This window comes from Haemorhous mexicanus, chromosome 6, assembly GCF_027477595.1.
Source record: "Haemorhous mexicanus isolate bHaeMex1 chromosome 6, bHaeMex1.pri, whole genome shotgun sequence".
NCBI classification, from domain to species: domain Eukaryota; kingdom Metazoa; phylum Chordata; class Aves; order Passeriformes; family Fringillidae; genus Haemorhous; species Haemorhous mexicanus.
The window spans coordinates 60,021,521-60,037,913 of NC_082346.1; the positions used below are offsets into that span (position 1 = coordinate 60,021,521).

General features: G+C 50.0%; 1 long non-coding RNA gene across 1 annotated transcript; it reads right to left on the reverse strand.

Moving 5' to 3' along the window:
• Window positions 1-564: 564 nt before the first annotated feature.
• Window positions 565-7,869, reverse strand: LOC132329421 (uncharacterized). Its single transcript, XR_009487067.1, has 3 exons — window positions 7,753-7,869; window positions 2,177-2,293; window positions 565-2,013 (listed from the first exon to the last, which is right to left on the reverse strand). It is a non-coding gene; the product is annotated as an uncharacterized LOC132329421 (long non-coding RNA).
• Window positions 7,870-16,393: the final 8,524 nt, after the last annotated feature.

A 16,393-nucleotide genomic window follows, 5' to 3' on the forward strand; every position in this document is an offset into this window, starting at 1 on the left:
GACTTCTAACTACTGATACCAGAGTCAACTTTGTTCTTCACACCTTTCTGCTTTTGCCTTTTCTCCAGCACTAACACGTGCCTGGGAGCTGTGATGATATGTGTGACACACGACCAGGGTGCTCTGAGCAGGGTGACAGGAGGAATCTGACACAAAAAGCACATTCCTGGCAAGCCACAGTATTTGTTCACACTATATAATGCTTCAGAAATAGCATCAGCCACATCTGCGAGAGCAAAGCCTTTCAAAACAAATAAAAAGTTTGGTTCTTAGATATATATGTATATATATATGTATATATATATATATCTGCCTCCAGCTGAGTGTGCACTATTATTTACTTTGTTTTAAAGCTTTAAAGTGGTGATAGCCAGCGAGGCAAAGCCAACAGACCTGTAGGACTTTGACAGGCTTTGAACCATCTTGTGTATTTGTTCAGCAGTTCTGGGATGCAAGTCCCTGACAGCTAATTTACAGGCTCATTAATCACATTCCCCCAAATTATAGTGCAATCTCTGCTTCTGACCCCATTGCTGGAGCTTCATCTTTTCCCCAATGTTACTCTTTGGTATTTTCATGACGTAGCTTTGGCAGCTGTGAAACTTTCCACTTGTAGTCATTCCATTTGCTGAACATCCCACATGCCATAGCTTGTGAAATATATATATTTACATATTTTAAAGTTAATTCCCAGATTGAAGTTAGACATTTCACTTAACCTGAAACACTTTTACTAATGCTGAGCAGTTTTATCAGGAGAGCCTCTGAGGTCTTACCATCATCTGTCAGATACATTCATTCTCTATCTATGAGAGTTATCATTGTTTTCTGCCTTTTATAGTCCACATAAAAAGAAATTGCTGTCTATTCCCTAGCACCAGTGTGAACCTCGGGCCAAACAGCGAATTAGCATGCAAAGAAGTATTCAGGGAAACAGCTAGGGAAAGAGGCAAATGAAGTTAAGGGAACACTGATGATGGGCTGAAGAAACAATCTTTCCTGTGAGTCATTCTGGTTTGTATTAAAGTAGCAAAGTAGATACCAGCTAAGAGATAATATAAGTAAAAAGTGAATGCAATTATTTTTTTAAAAAACCAACCCACAAACCCTTGCAAATCTCAGTACAGAGTGTCTGTAAGTAGCAAGCGAGTTCAGTCTCTGAAAATCCTAAGCTAAAGACTGATTCCTTTGGCACTGACTCCTTCATGGTCAAAGCAATTCTCAAAGAAACTTTCTGTCTATACCTTTACAGCAGATAACTTGTGTTCTACTCCTCACTGTTAGACTACTCCACTGCTTCGGGGGCTCCCCTTGCACCGGGGATGGCGGAATTTAACTGTGAAAGGGATTCGGAGCATCCGTATCTACACACAGGTAACTTTAAGTGCAGCTTTGTTTCTACAAACCGCCTTGCACGCAGTCTCTGCAGGTTTAGGACCTCTGTATTGCACCTCTCTGTGTGTACAGCAAGCTGCTTCACACCGGGGGGGTTAACAGAGCATTATCCAAAGCACCTTCCACTCAGCTCCCTCTCCGCCTCCCGATGGCAAACACATCTGCAATTAGTGCCTCACCTCAACACCTCAACAAGCAGTCCAAGCATTCAGAAACAAACATCAGTGGGTCTAACAGCTACTTTTAATTCATTTTATAAATAAGCAACTGAGAATTTTGCTCCAGGTGGCTGCCCGTGTAGCCCATGCCGTAGACGGCGCTCTCTGCGGAGTAAGGCACGATGCGATACGAGTGCAGCTCTTCATAATAGAGCGACTGGGAACAGCACTCCTGCACCATCAGCTTCAGCCGTTTTCGTGCGTCAGAGTAGGCAGTCCTATAGCACGGAGCCTCCTTAAAGTATTCATAGCTCTCCCTCTCTGTCTCTAGGTGGATCTTCCTCAACAGATTGTTAATTAATACAGACCTACGGAGATAGGCTTCGGGGTCGTCCAGGAAGCGGAGTTTCTGGAGAGACAGTTTTAGGATACAAGTCCGGTCCTCTGGTAGTATCAGGTGCTGGGGAGTAAATGGGTGGGTCTTTAGCATCAAGGAATGAAATTAGGGGGAGGGTGGGGGTCTGGAGTTAGGGAGATACTCTGTTTTGGACAATACTCATGGTATTCTTTCAAGGAATGAAATTAGGGGAAGGGTTGGGGTCTGGAGTGAGGGAGATACTCACTTTTGGACAATACTCATGGTAATCTTGATGTAAATGTTCTTCTTCTGCATATTTTCTCTTAAAGTAAGCTACTTTCGACGTCGTTAATGTCTTTGGTAGGCCCCGATCAGATCAGCTCTGCACAAAAGAGGAAAAGGAAAGTCAGTAATGGCCAAGGTGGCTGCAGCATCACAGTCTGGGGTGTGCAGGGCAAGGAGGGGTCCAGAGGGGGACAACACTCAGCCTGCAGCCCTCAACCAGCTGGAAAAACAGTTGAGAGGTTGGCAAATGTGAAGCTGCCTCTGAAACAGCCACCCTGAGGCTTGCCAGCACAGCCAGCCCCTCTCCCCTCTCTGGAGTGACCACCACAGCACTGGGCACAGGCTGGTCCTACAGCTGAGTGGGTGTCGGGGCCAGCCACAGCCCCACAGAGCAGGCAGGAGATGCCCGAGATGGGAATGTCACCGTGCACTGCAGGAGGGACCAGGATGGGGCCACCTGTGTGCAGGACAGGGGAGCCTGTGCCCTGCTGTGGGGTTTGTGGGCCGGGGATTGGGGTTTGATTTCCATTCAGAACGCACAGAGCTCTGTGGCTTCCCTGGAAAACCAATGCAGAGTGCATGCACTAGATGGTGGTGTTGGCTCAGAAGAGCAGGAGAGCCCCAGTTCAGTGGGAGGGTGATGGAGTGGGCTTGTTCTCCGGGGGGCTTCAGTTTTGCAGGGCACAGAGGACGGAGGGTCAACATTTGGGATAAGAAAAGGAATTATTGGGCTTTTGTCCTGTGGCAAGAGCCCAGGAGAGGTCTGTTCCTCCAGAGCTGAGCCCTGCAGAGGGCCAGGGCTCTCTGGGCTGCCTCATCTGAACCTGCTCATCTCCTTGGAAAGGTGACATGGTGCTAATTCAGCATCTTAATGAGGTCCATAATGGCAGTGGTACTCAGCCTGGAGAGCACTGGGTCCCTGTGAGAGCCAGGACTGGGCTTTGCTTGGCCATTCACCAGAAAACACTAGGAGCCCTGTGCATTTCTGGGAGGCACAATCTCCTCCCAAGCCCTGCTTTTTATAAGAAATATCTGTTATTTGCTTTTTAATGTACTTTAAAAAAACAAACAAACAAAAAGAAACAAAACAAAAAAACCCCACCAAAACTTTATTACACTGATATCTAAAGGCAATCCAGGAGAAGAAAGTATCCAGAGACACTTCACACAATAACTCAAAGTCAGGTGCTATGGAAAATATTTTCTTCCCCATATTGGCATCTCTTTATGGGAGCATTTGAAACTTAGATTTTCTGAAGAAATGAAGGGTTTGGTTCCCTGGCACAATAGAAAAGCAATAATGTATTGCACAGCCAGAACACAGACCTCATGTTGCTGGAAGGATCCTTCCATGTGGCATGAGGGGCTCCTTGATTCTCAGCTGCTGCTGGGGGTGCTGAGATACCCAGCATCATTCAACATACAACCATTCCAGGCACTGACAGCATCTCTCCTTCACTGGCAGGAAGGAGCAATGTGTCCTTCCTTCCTTCCTCTACATCAAAAACCCACAAGAAGGGGCTGAAGAAGAAATCCCTTCAGTGAGAGGATTCTTGCATTTTCTCACTGAATTTTAAGTCTGTGAGGATGGAGGTTTTCCATGAAGAATTCTGCAGGTCTGTGCAGAAAACTGACTGGTGGAGTAACACCCCATTTGGAGTCAAAGCCCCTCAGCCCTGCTCTGGGACCCATCAGCACATGGGCTGCACTTCAGAGCAGCATTTCTCCAGGAGAGGGATTATTGCTCTTACAGTGGGACCACACTGCCAAGGTTGTCAAGGTTCTATTTGCCCTGGACCATCACACACGTCAGAGATGCTCCCAGCACCCACCTCAGCTCTCAAGGGCAAGGGCAGGGCTGTGGTCTTCACCACTCCACTGGCATTGAGCAGCTGCAAACACAGGTTTGAATTCATGTGCAGCAACCTTCTCTGCTTGCAGGTTTCATTCCAATATTTGAGTTACACCAGAGCCTGGGCAGCCTGGATATTTAATTACTCTGATATCATGTTCTCCTAGGTGAAACCCCACTGTGCTGTGTTATCTGAGCACAACAACAAATGCTTTTATCTCCCAGTGCCACGGGATGGGAGAACATGACAGCTTTCCTCACACTGCTCTGAGGAAGACAAAGGTACAGACAGATGAAGTGACATTCCCTTAGCCACCCAGGCTGTCAGGGCTGGGAAAGGAGCCAAAGCCAGCCCACAGGTAGGTCCCTTCCCTCAAACCAAACCTCTAAATGCTAAAACACACTCCCTAGTGCTTTTCAGGGAAAAGGCTGGAAGCACAGCCCTACCACTGCCTGTATGCAGAGGAAGCAAAAAATCACCCTGAGTACAGACAACCACGGCATGCAGAGCATCTCAGCTGAGTTCTGCAGCTCCCCCAGCTCCATGCAAAACTCTCTCTTGCTGCTCCAGGCCACGGGAATTCTGCTCCCTGCCCCAGAGATGGAAAGTGACTGAAATTCAGCATCCCCTGAGCACAGCTGGTACAGGAGACATCAGGGAGCTGGGACAAGGGAAGGAGCTCTGGCAGCCTGTGGCTGGGAGGGAAGGAGAGCTGTGGGTTTGCACATGCCACAGGCTGGAGGCTGGTTCTGGCTGGCAGGAGCAGACAGAAAAATTGTATTTTGCTGAGGGACACATATGACCATCCTGGCAGAGGGTTCATTGAGCACCCAGCTGGCATCCCCTTTCTGGGGTTAGGTTCAGCACCAGCCTGGGACACGCCCTTGGTTGGCTGAATTTAAATTCCTAAAGATCTTTCATCAGCTAAAGCAGCAAAGTTGTCACAATCCCCTCACCCCAACACCCACAACTTAGTTTAGGAGCAAGGAAGGGAAACAACAACCAAGCAAACACTATGGGCATCTCTAGGCCATAAGTTTGGCTTGAAATGTGTTCCCAGTTTTAAATGAAAAACTACATTTGAGGAGCAAAGTCGCCCCAAGCTGCTCAACACCACACCATCTGTCAGCAAATCCCGGCAGCAGCTCCAAATCTGCAGAGCTTGGAGCACCCACTTCCCCAGCTCAGCAGCTCCCGGGGCTGTCGCAGGTGGCTCAGCTCCCCGGGAGGGAAGGGGTGCTGCCTGCACACCTGCAGGGTGAGACAGTGAGATGGAGGCACTCAAATCCCACCCCAGGGCTGCTCAAGAGAAGTTCAGGGTCTGCTCTTGTGGTCAGCGCAGCTGCCATCCCACCACTGCTCATTTCATCACCATCATGCTGCTGGTGCCCACAGATGTCTCTGCAGGTTCAGGGGAACGAGAGCACCAACTGCACCCTTGCACCATGCCCTCAACACCAGCAGCGATGCTGAAGCCCTCCAGGGACCCTTCTCCATGCAGGAGGCTCTCAAGGACCCAGCCTTTCTCTAACCCTCGTTGGAAGTCAGGCTCTGTGCGTGCCTGGGAGCTGCTTGGCTGGGGTTACAGCCACCCGAGGCTGTAGTAATGCCGCAGTGAATCAGACCCTTCGTGTTTTGTTTAAATATAAACATATTGAATCAGTGCTTTTCGTGTAGAAGGCTATTCTCGCGAGCCAAGTGTTTTGACAGCTCCAGCAAGGTGCTATGAGTCACTGCCTCTGCCTCACTCAAGCTCAGAGACAGATACATCTTAATCACATTACGTTTTCTCCAGCGCTACACCACAAGTCAAGGCACGGGGCCAAACCTCCCCACGGGGACCAACCAGCACAGCGCTGAGTCCCGAGCCTGAGCTTTGTCCTTCCAGCCTGGATGAGCGTCGGGAACGCTCACCCAGCACCCCGGCAGCGCTCAGCCCCCCGCCCTCCGCTGCTCCCCGAGGGCTCGCTGCAATTTGCACCGGCGGGCGGTGCTGGGGGGCTCGGCAGCCCCGGGGCGGGCTCTGCCGCTGCCCGATGTTTGCATCCCGCCGGTGCCTGCTCGGAATGCACAGCGCATCGGCTGGAGCTGCCATTAGCGCTAATGGAAGTTCGGAATAGAAATCCCACGCGCGGCAGTGGGGGAATAGACGCCTCTGTCTCAGGCTGGGAGCTCTCAGGGTCAGCTTCGCAAGGGTTTTAATTGTACTTTCAACAGAGCAAAATGGGTCCGTTCCTGTTTATTTCTCCGGGAATAATTATGGTGCTCTGTGGTGTGGTACTCGCAGAGTTATTAGGCGTGTTTGGACAGAGGGCTGTCTTATCTAAATTGGATTGGAAATAGATTTATATCATGGCAACTTCACATTTGAACTGCAAATTGCAGCAAAGTCGCTTCACCTGCGCTCCTGCATCGCCCCAGTGACAGCAGCCCCTCCTCGGTATGAAATAATGCCGGGCGATTTCCACCGGGCTGCAGCCTAGCCGAGACAGGAGCTAAGACGGAGTTTAAAAAATGATTGAACATCCAGGGAAAAAACCACCTAAGCTTGGGCTTTTGCATTTCAAACAACAGAGAAGGGTCTGCAAGCCCCGGCTCTGCGCAGCAGCCCCGTCACAGAACTTGCTACGTGAGCCCTTGGGAGCATCCCCTCACCTGCCTGCTCCCGCACCTCCCCTGCCTTTCCTCGGGAAGAAAATTCCTCCCTGCCTGCTCAGCGCTGCAGAGAAAGGGCTCGTGCGAATCGATGCTGTTTTGTTGTTGGTGCAGACATCTGCAGGGGGTGAGCGCGGAGCCGGCTGGCCGAGCCAGCCCCGCCGAGCTGCGCCCCGAGCTGGTGACTCAAATGTGCCGCTGCCCTGCAGGGCTCCTATCGCAGCCTGAAGGAGAGAGATCAATATGCGAGCTACAGCTGCCTGAGACGGAGACCTTCGCTGAGCATCCCTTGCGTGCTCAAACACAAAACCTGAGGCTTCTGAGCGCACAGAAACCGGCCTTTATTATCAGCGGGAGACGTGACTTTGACATGGCAGGACGTATCATCACGTCCTTGCTTCTGCTGTCAAAGTGCGGTGATAAACTCCCCCGTCTCAACCTTCAGTGCACTCGCAATTAGGGGGTGCTCAGCTGAAACGTGCTCCTGGTTTCACATGCTCTTCTGCTGCTTTTCTCCTCTCCTAGGGCAGCATCAGCAGCTGGTCCCACTGTGGGATTCCCAACTGATAATGCAAAGCTACCAGACCACAGGCAGATGAACATGTGGATCGAAAACACATGCCAGCCCCAGGATTTCATGCGGCTGCCAATCGATGGCAGCCCTTCTAGCACATCGAGCCTTATCAGCCAGAGCAAGCCCCCTTTCATTGCCTCACGGGGAGCTGGGGACCCCCAGCCGCACTCCTGTCTGCTGGCTTTGCACTTTAAAACCGCCTTTTAGTTTGCTGATTGCTCTGCAGACCTCCCTAATTGCAGATTCTCCCTGGGCACACATGTGTACAAGGCACAAGCATCTAAATAGCTCTCGTGAGGGCATGAAGGCATGAGATTAATGGCTGAGTGACTATTCCTGTCTCCCTCCTCAGAGTCCCGCTGCTTTCCCCAGTAGAATGCAATAATAATTCCAGGTACACCCCCTTTCGACATTAATCCCGGTAATTTCCCTCACTCAGCCCAACCAGCTGAAGTTTGCAAACTTGTTAGTTACCTGAGGATGCGGAGTCAGTCTGCAAAGGGTCGTTCTGGGGTAATCTCAGCAGTTCTGGTAAGATTTCCCCCTCGCACGGGCTCAGCGAGCATTTCTGGCAGCACGGCACTGCTGAACGGTCACCTGCCGTGGTGGATCAAGGAGAAACACACATGGCTCAGGTGGCAAAATCAGGACAAGCACGGCGAGCAGCTGGACCACAAGAGGACAAAGTGCTATTTCAGCATCCCCACAGGGCTTACTAACAGGGATAAATAAGACTTCTGATGTTACACCCAATTCTCTAACTTTGACCTTGCTTTCTGGAGTCCCTTTCACACACCAGGGAAACAGATAAAACATTAAGAAAAAAACCCCACATTTCAGTCTCTCAGTGGTGTAGCTCTAATCCACTCAGAGCAAATGCTGCAAAAATACAGCTTGCTCCTCTAAAATAAATATCCGGATGTTTCTGGAGCTAGAACATTAATTCTGTCCCAATCACCTCTTAAAATGGCACATTATTTTCTCCATTAATTCTTGTCAACCTCAGAGGAAAGCTAAAGGGCTACTATTAAAACCATGCCATTATTTTGAGTAGCAGCATTAATTTTCTATCATAGACACTCAACAGTGCCTGCAGAGCAGTACGGGTCTGGGGAAAGTCAGATTCCCATTTCTCTTTAACAGGGTACACATTTCAGTTTGCCTGACATACATTTTCCAGGCTGATGCCTTGCCTTCCGGGTGAAGTATTTGGCACGCTGTAGTAAGAACATCTCCCACTCTCATGGGGGAAAAAACCCATAACAGATACATGTATACCTAAACTCTGCACTTTTACACTTGTGTGCCAGAGACATTCAGACTTTTTGAATACATGAACGAAATTAGACATGTCTAAATCCTGCAAGAGAGAAAGGAAGGGAGAGCTGGTATGTGTGTGTACTCGTGTCTCGCAGCTATAAGACAACTAAATTTAGACAGCTGTGTCATCCCAGAGGATGACAGCATTAACAGGCGATGGAAAGAGGAGCTATGGTTACTTTTCAGAGTCCAGCTCTGACTGTAAAAAGAGGACTCTGATCAAAATGACCTTTTCTAGAGTCCGGCAGAGCAGCAGCACCTCTGCCCGTGGCACTGCGGGACGCGCGGAGCCTCCCTCTTGGCTCTTCCCTCTCCCACGCTGCAGCAAAGCCACGAGAGCTCCCAAACAAACGCAAAACTTACTCCACGCCGGCAGCCGCCTGCTCAACCCTTTGGAGCAGATCCCACCAGCAAAGCCCCGCACCACCTCGCTGACACGGGCAACCCCGCCGCTCGCTGGCCCCGGGCACCGCCGGCTCAGTGGCACTCACCCAGCGAGCCCCGGCTCCAGAGGGAGGGCTGCTCCGTCCTTCCCTCGCTGCTCCTGGAGGAGGTGGCGGCGGTGCTGCTGGCGGCGGCGGCGGCGGTGGTGGCAGCTCCTGCGGGTCCCTGCAGCCACTGAGGAGCGCATCACCTCCCGGCCGCAGCCCGCGGAGGTGGGTGCCCAGATGTTCCCCGCGCGGATTGGTCCAGCGGGAGCAGATGTTGCCCGGTTGCTAGGAGCGTTGCTAGGAGCGTTGCTAGGAGACGGTGACGCTCTCTCCATCACTGGCGCGACTCGAGGCCGCGGGGAGGAAGGGAGGGAGAGAGGGAGGAGGAAGAGGGGAGGAGGGAGGAGCGGGTCCCGCCACCGGGACGCTCCGCGCCGGGCCGCGCCGGGCCGGGCTGCGGGGTGAGCCGGAGGATGGAGCGGGCGCCGCTGCTCAGAGCTGGACAGGCGGTGAGGAGCTGCAGAGGATGGGGACGTGAAAGGGCAGAACCGGGAGGGGGGAGCAGCCCGGGGAGGGGGCGGGCAAGGGGGACCATAAAACCTCCCGTCAGGGCGGGCTGAGGGATGCGCGGAGCGGGCCGGCAGCCGTGGAGGTGCCCGGCGCTCGTTGCGGCGCTGAGAGGGAGAGAGCTCTGCTCGCTTCTGAGCAAGACCGGGAGAAATACAACCGAATGCCTGGAAGGGCTGGAGGGAGAGGAGTCCAGTTTGGTTCTTCTGGCAGAGAGCCGAGCTCTTCTGCTCTCTTACTGGGTCATGTTCCTCTTCCCTCCTTATTTATGATTCTCCCTTTTCCCTCCATCAGATCCTGGCCCACTTTTTCCCCTGAGCTTTTGGGATGTTCCACCACGGTGCCCTGGGTCCCACCCTGGCACTTACACCCATGATCCCATGGCCAGAAATTGGATTGCTTTGGAATAAAAAGCTGCACAGCAATACAGCCCAGACTTCTTCTCAAATGAAAGAGCAGGTCACTGTGGGGTAGGATAGCTCCTGCATCTCAGACAGATTTTACTGCTGAGCACACTCCTTAGGGCAGTGGGTGGGATACCAGGCTCTGTCTTTCCTCACAACCAAGGGTCCACCCAGAAAAAGATTAAAAGGAGTCAGCAAAATCTTACCTGTATAATACAGTGTGCAGAAAGAGGGGAAATCCCTTTTACTGAAAGCCTAGTTCTGTATGTAAATACTGGCAGACAGGAAAGTAAAAAAAAATAAAAAGAATTATTTTTTAAAACATACACCAGCTATGTGTAGTGACCTTCCCTGGAAGAAGTGGGTCACTCCCAGAATGAAAAGGAGTTGCACAAGACAAGCTTTTCTGGACAGCCAGATTGGTGCCAATGGCTGCACTGGCACAACACTGGCTTAGGTCAGCCCCAGCACCAAGCCTGGGCTTTGATCAGGGCTTTTCTGCAAGAAGAAACGTCTCTAGACAATAAATTTTCCTCTGCACCTGTCAGCTGTGCCTATTTCCTCACAACTACCACGGAGGACACTGCTGCTCCTGACAGACTCACGTTCATGCCACAGCCTCCCTATCCAAGCAGTCACTCAGTCCAGCCCAGAGAATCTCAGAATGGTTTGGGTTGGAAGGGACCTTAAAGATCCTCTTGTTCCACCCCCTGCCATGGGCAGGGACACTTCTCACTACACCAAGTTGCTCCAAGCCCCATCCAGCCTTACCTTGAACACTTCCAAAACAACTACTGCCACCTCCCATCCTGGTACTAAAGGTGACTCAAAGGCTTAAACAGTGCCAAAAACAAGGCAAGGTGCAATGGAACATATTAATTTTGACATATTCATGGAGCCTTTGGAGCTCCTGAGCAATTCCCTGTTCCCCTGTGATCTGTAAGATGTCTAATGCATATTCTATCAGGTCATGTCACTGCTGGAAGGACACAGGGAGTTCCCCTCCCTCTGATTGCACCATGAAGGTTCTGCGGAGGATTTTGCAGCAGGCTTTGTCCTCTTCCATCTTAGACAGTGGGAATAGAGGCACACTGCATTTGGCATCCACCTGGATCAATATCTCACCCAAACTTTAACAAACTGGGTCTTGGCAAGCCTGAGACTCAGCTAGCACATGTCAGTGCAGCAGCCTCAGATCAGTTATTCCCTTGACTTGGATCCTCTGGCTGCATTTGGTACTCAGTGTGCACAAACATGGGCACACATGGTTCCCCTGGTCTTTGCAGCTTGAGGAAAGATCACTCAGGGCCACATATTTACTTCAAATTATCTCTGAAGCTCTGCTTCTTTTATTGAGAAGTCAAATGAAACTCCAACCAATTTCAAATTTGAATTTTCTAGGACAATAGGAAGGCACTAGAATTTAATTGATTTTGATTACCTGCCTTATTATTATGCTGTCAGTAGCAGTAGTTCAGGTTGGTGTAATGTTAAATTTACTGTGAGGTGAATCTGACATTTCTCTACTGCTGAATGGAGGACTTGAGCAATTCTTCAGCTCTTCACAAAGATGTTGTAATTAATTCAGTAACATCCCTTCTGTAGCAGAGATAGAAAAGGAAGACACAGAAGCACCTACTCCATGCCTAAGAGCTGAATGAACGACAGCATCACTCACTCCAATCTCTGTGGAATTTACTGCATTTTTTTCTAACTATCAAGACAATTTCTACTGCAAAGACACATCTTCCCCTCTCCTGTCAGCACAAAAGCAGGACTTGCTAGCAGGCAGTACACAGCCAAAAGGGCAGCTGTGTTTCCTCAGCTGGATCCAAGCAGTGTTTCCATCCCCTGATCAGCCCTGAGGAAATTCTTCCACAATCCAAGTGTAGCTGCTTTTCTTTGCCCACTTCCCAAGGGGGCAGAGAGTGCAGGGAAGCAGATCCCCTGCCAGTGTAGACCAGCTCTGTTCCGCTGGCTCAAAGGGACCTCCATCAGGAAGAAGAGAAGATGCTCCATCTCACCCTGTCCCAGCTCCTTCCTCCTGCCATGGAAGCTCAAGAAATCACCCCCTCTCCTTGTCTGGAGAGTTTTCCCCTCTGCCAGGGATTCCTGGTCACTGCCCAGCTGACTCACACAGTGTTTTAGTGCAGCAGAAATTAAACAGACCCATGAACTGGGACCAAAGTCTCTATTGACAGGGATAATATTTGAGAAGATAAGATTTTAAATGTGTGCTGCACAAGATAAAGCCTGGACAGGCAGACAATAGAAGTGCAGCTTTTTCCTTTCATTTTAGTTTTTCGAAAGCAGGATTGCCTGACATATTCAGTGCTATAACAAATACATGTTTTTAAATGGTTTAGAGCAGTTGGAAATATAAAACCCTAGAACATTTGCATTTACTTTAACTGTCTCACAGAATTAGAAAAAAAAAAAAATCAGTTCCTTCATTTCAAAGCAGTTATGTCTTCTCAAGTCAAGTGTTTAAAAAACTGAAATGAATTAAATTAATGTGCACTTTTGAATTCAAGCACCAAACATTCAAAAGATGTGTGTAGAAAAGCACCAGCCCTCCCAGGCTGCATATACCTACACAGGTGCTGCATTTCTAAACACAGCATGCAGAAGGTATTTTCAAAAGATAAAATGCACCCAAAATGTTCTTCATTTGTACCTGAGAAGTTTTCAGGTGTGAGGAGCTGCATCCTGGGCTAGGTTTTATCCTTGGCCTGGCCCACTCAGACACAGGCCCTCAAAAGCTCTCCCAGCCATTGGCTTGTCACAGCAAATGAAGATGAGTAGCTCCAGTTTCTGGACCCTGTTCAAGCCTCCCAGTGGTTGGCCAGCCTCAGAAGGACCAGATGCCTTCAGAGGCTAATCCTGCCTCCATCTAAAATGCAGACAGCTCTTTCTCTTTCTGTTCTTTCTATACTAGAACACTATTTTTCACCTCTCTTTTCCAAATCATTGTACAAGAAAATTTGTTGTTATTTTAATTTTTTTCTTTTACCTTTTAACATTTGAGAAAAAACTTTTTTAAACCTTCCGAAACAAGCCGGGGAAGAGCAGGAAAAATGAAATTCATTTTCCTACATATCTGTCTTCTTTACCCCTATACTCTCCCCACATCCCCAACCAAATTCCACCATGTTCCCTTGGACACCCCCAGCTCGACCAGAGGCAGCACATGCTGGAGCTGTCACAATGAGCCAGCTCACTGACCCTTGGCCATCAAACCCACTCCTTTCTGCTTCTCTGGAAATGATCCTCTGCCAGCTGACAAAATCTGTGGAAGCATAACTGCCTTTGAGACAGTTACCCTGCTCTCAAATGTGATTGAAATTGGCCAACCTGTTAAAAAGTGATGGTGGTGGAAGAGAGGCTGGCGAGGAGACAGATGGCAGACAGCTCAGCTTTAGCCTCCACTGAGCTGATTGAGAAGTGGGAATGCTTTCACCCTCTCGTGAAAAATGATATCACTCTTTCGCTGAAATTCAAAACTTAGTTTCCTGACATTAAAAATGTGACTTTGCCAAGTGGTCAAAATTGGGATGAAAAAAAAAAAAAAAAGAAAAAAAGATGTCTTGACAAAACAGCACTTGGTGCTTTGCCAAGGGGTGAAGTCATTCTAAAGAATTAAAATGCAGCTGGAGGAAAGACAGGATAATCAGAGCGATAAAACACAACACAGCCGGGGCCCACACGTGCTCGTGCTGAGCAGTGCTGTCCCAGCAGGAGCAGCAAGTGGAGTGCTGAGCCCCTGCATTTGCATGGTGGTGCTGTACACAGAGCACAAACCTGAGGTTTTACTCCCAAATTCATGGGCAGCCTCATTTGGGCCAAGCTGACCAAGTGCTGGCACCAAGCCGCCTCTCCCTGAGCTCAGTGCCAGCAGCTCCATCCTGGTGTGTGCTGGGCTCACACAGGGTCACAGGCAAGTCTGCCTGCAGGAATGAAACCAGGCCTGGGCTGGTTAGCCCTGAACTGGGAATCAGCCTGGGAAAACCCTCCTGAGGCTGAGGACACTCCCACAAGGACAGGGTGAGGCTGTAGGAGCAGCAATGTGAGCATGGTGTTCCCAGCAGTGCCCGAGCCCTCCAGAGCCATCACTGGCATCCCTCAGCACTGGGGTGTGGGATTGACATTCTCTGAACCTGAGAGAAGCAGTGAGAGAAGCAGAGAAAAGAATGATCAAAACAATTCTCACCTCATTTACTGCTCCTGTGTTTTGGAACACGTGGTATGTGTTGGAAGATTATTTACCTGAAGGAATTTGCTTGATTAGAATCTGGTGTGAGTGTTTTGTTTTCTTGACCAGTCTCTGCAAACTGTGTCCTGATGGTCAGTCAGGAGATTTGTTTGAGTTGAGTGCTTGTGCAGTTTCAGTTTAGATGCAGTGTAATATAGTATAGAATAATATAGCATAATAAAGTAATTAATTATCCTTCTGATATCAATGGAGTCAGATGCATCATTTCTTCCTGCCACAGGGGTCACCTTGAATCCCATCCTGGGGTTACTGGGGAGGAAGGAGTAGGGTGAGATGGTGGGAGAGCTGAGGCTGGTTGATTGGGCAGGGAGAATTTTAAGTGGTTTTTCAGAAGATGCATGGGGTGAAGCAGTGTTAGCACACCCAAGCCAGGAAAACGCTGTCCTGGTACTGGCTCAGACCCTGGCAGCAGCACCCACCTGAGCTCCCAAACCCCAGGGCAACCTGCAGACAGTGCCTGGCTCTGTGGATCCCCCTCTGTGCCTGGAGGAGCTGCTAGGGGACTGCTGCAGCCCAGAGCAGACCCCAGCCCACCCTGCAAACCCCACCAGCCCTCTCAGCTGAGCCTGGTCACCCACAAACATCAGCCCTTAGCAAAACATGTATTTCATCCCCAGCTCACACCAAGGAGGGTGAGTTTTTCCAAACTCTCTAGTTTCTCTGAGCCTCCCAGCATATCCCATTTCTCCCATGTCTTTAAGATGAAGGGCCCTGGGCTGGGTTTTCTGTGTCCTCAGACATGTCTTGTATCAGCTGCTTTTGCTAAGATTTCCAAGCTACCAACTGTTGCCAGAAAAAGAAACTCTATTTCAGGGCTGGTCCTGGAAAGCCAACCCTGTGGGTGCCAGCAGGGCTGCAGAAATCGTGGTTTCTCATGTCTCCCTCAAATCTGGCACTGCTATTCTGAGAGGAACAAACTAACCCCAGTTCAAAGTCATCAATCTGGGAATTTTTCAGCTTCTATCGCTCTCCATCTTAGTGTGGGCAGGGATTACAACTGCAACCTGCAGAAGTAAACCAGGCACAAACACATCCTGACCAAAGGGAGATGCAAACAAAAGCAGCCACCAGACCCTAACACACCCTCTGTTGGCCCAGTTTCACCTCTCCAGCTCATCATTTGAACTCTTACCTTCTTTTCCACCAAGTGGCCACCCCAGCTTCCATGGGGACATCCCTCCACGCCCCAGGCACACAGCCAGGATGGCAGCAAGGCTGGTGCCTACACACAGCAGGGACACTGGGGACACTGACTCCCTGTGCCCACACATCCCTGGTGTGCAGCAGAAATGCTGAGCCCAGGGTGCCACCACAGAGGGGGCTGGAGGGGCATCTCCCCCAACTCCTGCCAGGGCTGGATGGGACAGCAGGGAAGAGCAGATGTCAAAGGCACAGCCAGCACTTCTCCTTCCCCACACAGAGCTGGCTGAATGGTTCTATGCAGAGGGAAGCAGAGACATGATGGTGATGCCTTAGGATTTAAGTTTTATATGTTTCAGGTCCTGTACTCCTTTAGTGTGTAACTCTAAAATCCACAGCCTGTCAGCTGCTGTTCTCCCCTTTTATTCAGACAAAACAATTCCTCTCTGGGCCTGGAACCCAAGGACACCTCATTGTCCCAGGCCCCAAGAGATGCAAACAACAGTGAGTGGGGGGGCAAACTTGGAGTAAATTACTTCATTACCTGAAACTGTAATTGGAGGATTAACCCCTGATATGGAAATGCACCAAACTTGTAACTGTATGAAAAACTTGTGACTGTTGTCCACCTTGGGTGTGGCCCCTCAGAGGCTTTGACTGCCCAAGGTGTCCCTAGTGAAGGCCTTCAACAAATACCCACTTTATTCTCTTAATTTGGTCTAGCCTCTGTTTCAGACAGCCACTCCAAGTCATCAGTGGGACATGGGAATCTCTTCAGCCCCTGAAATGCCACAGAGCCCCTGTGTCCATGTGGAGGGACAGGGGGACCAGGGGCAGGGCAGACACTTCCCATTCCTGCCAGTCCTGCATTATGCACCAGGCACCTGCATCCCTGCTCTGAACCAAGCACATCTCCCTCTCCTGGATGCATATTCACTCCTTTCTGCCACAGAGAGAACAAAAAGGAAGAGAGGCTGGGT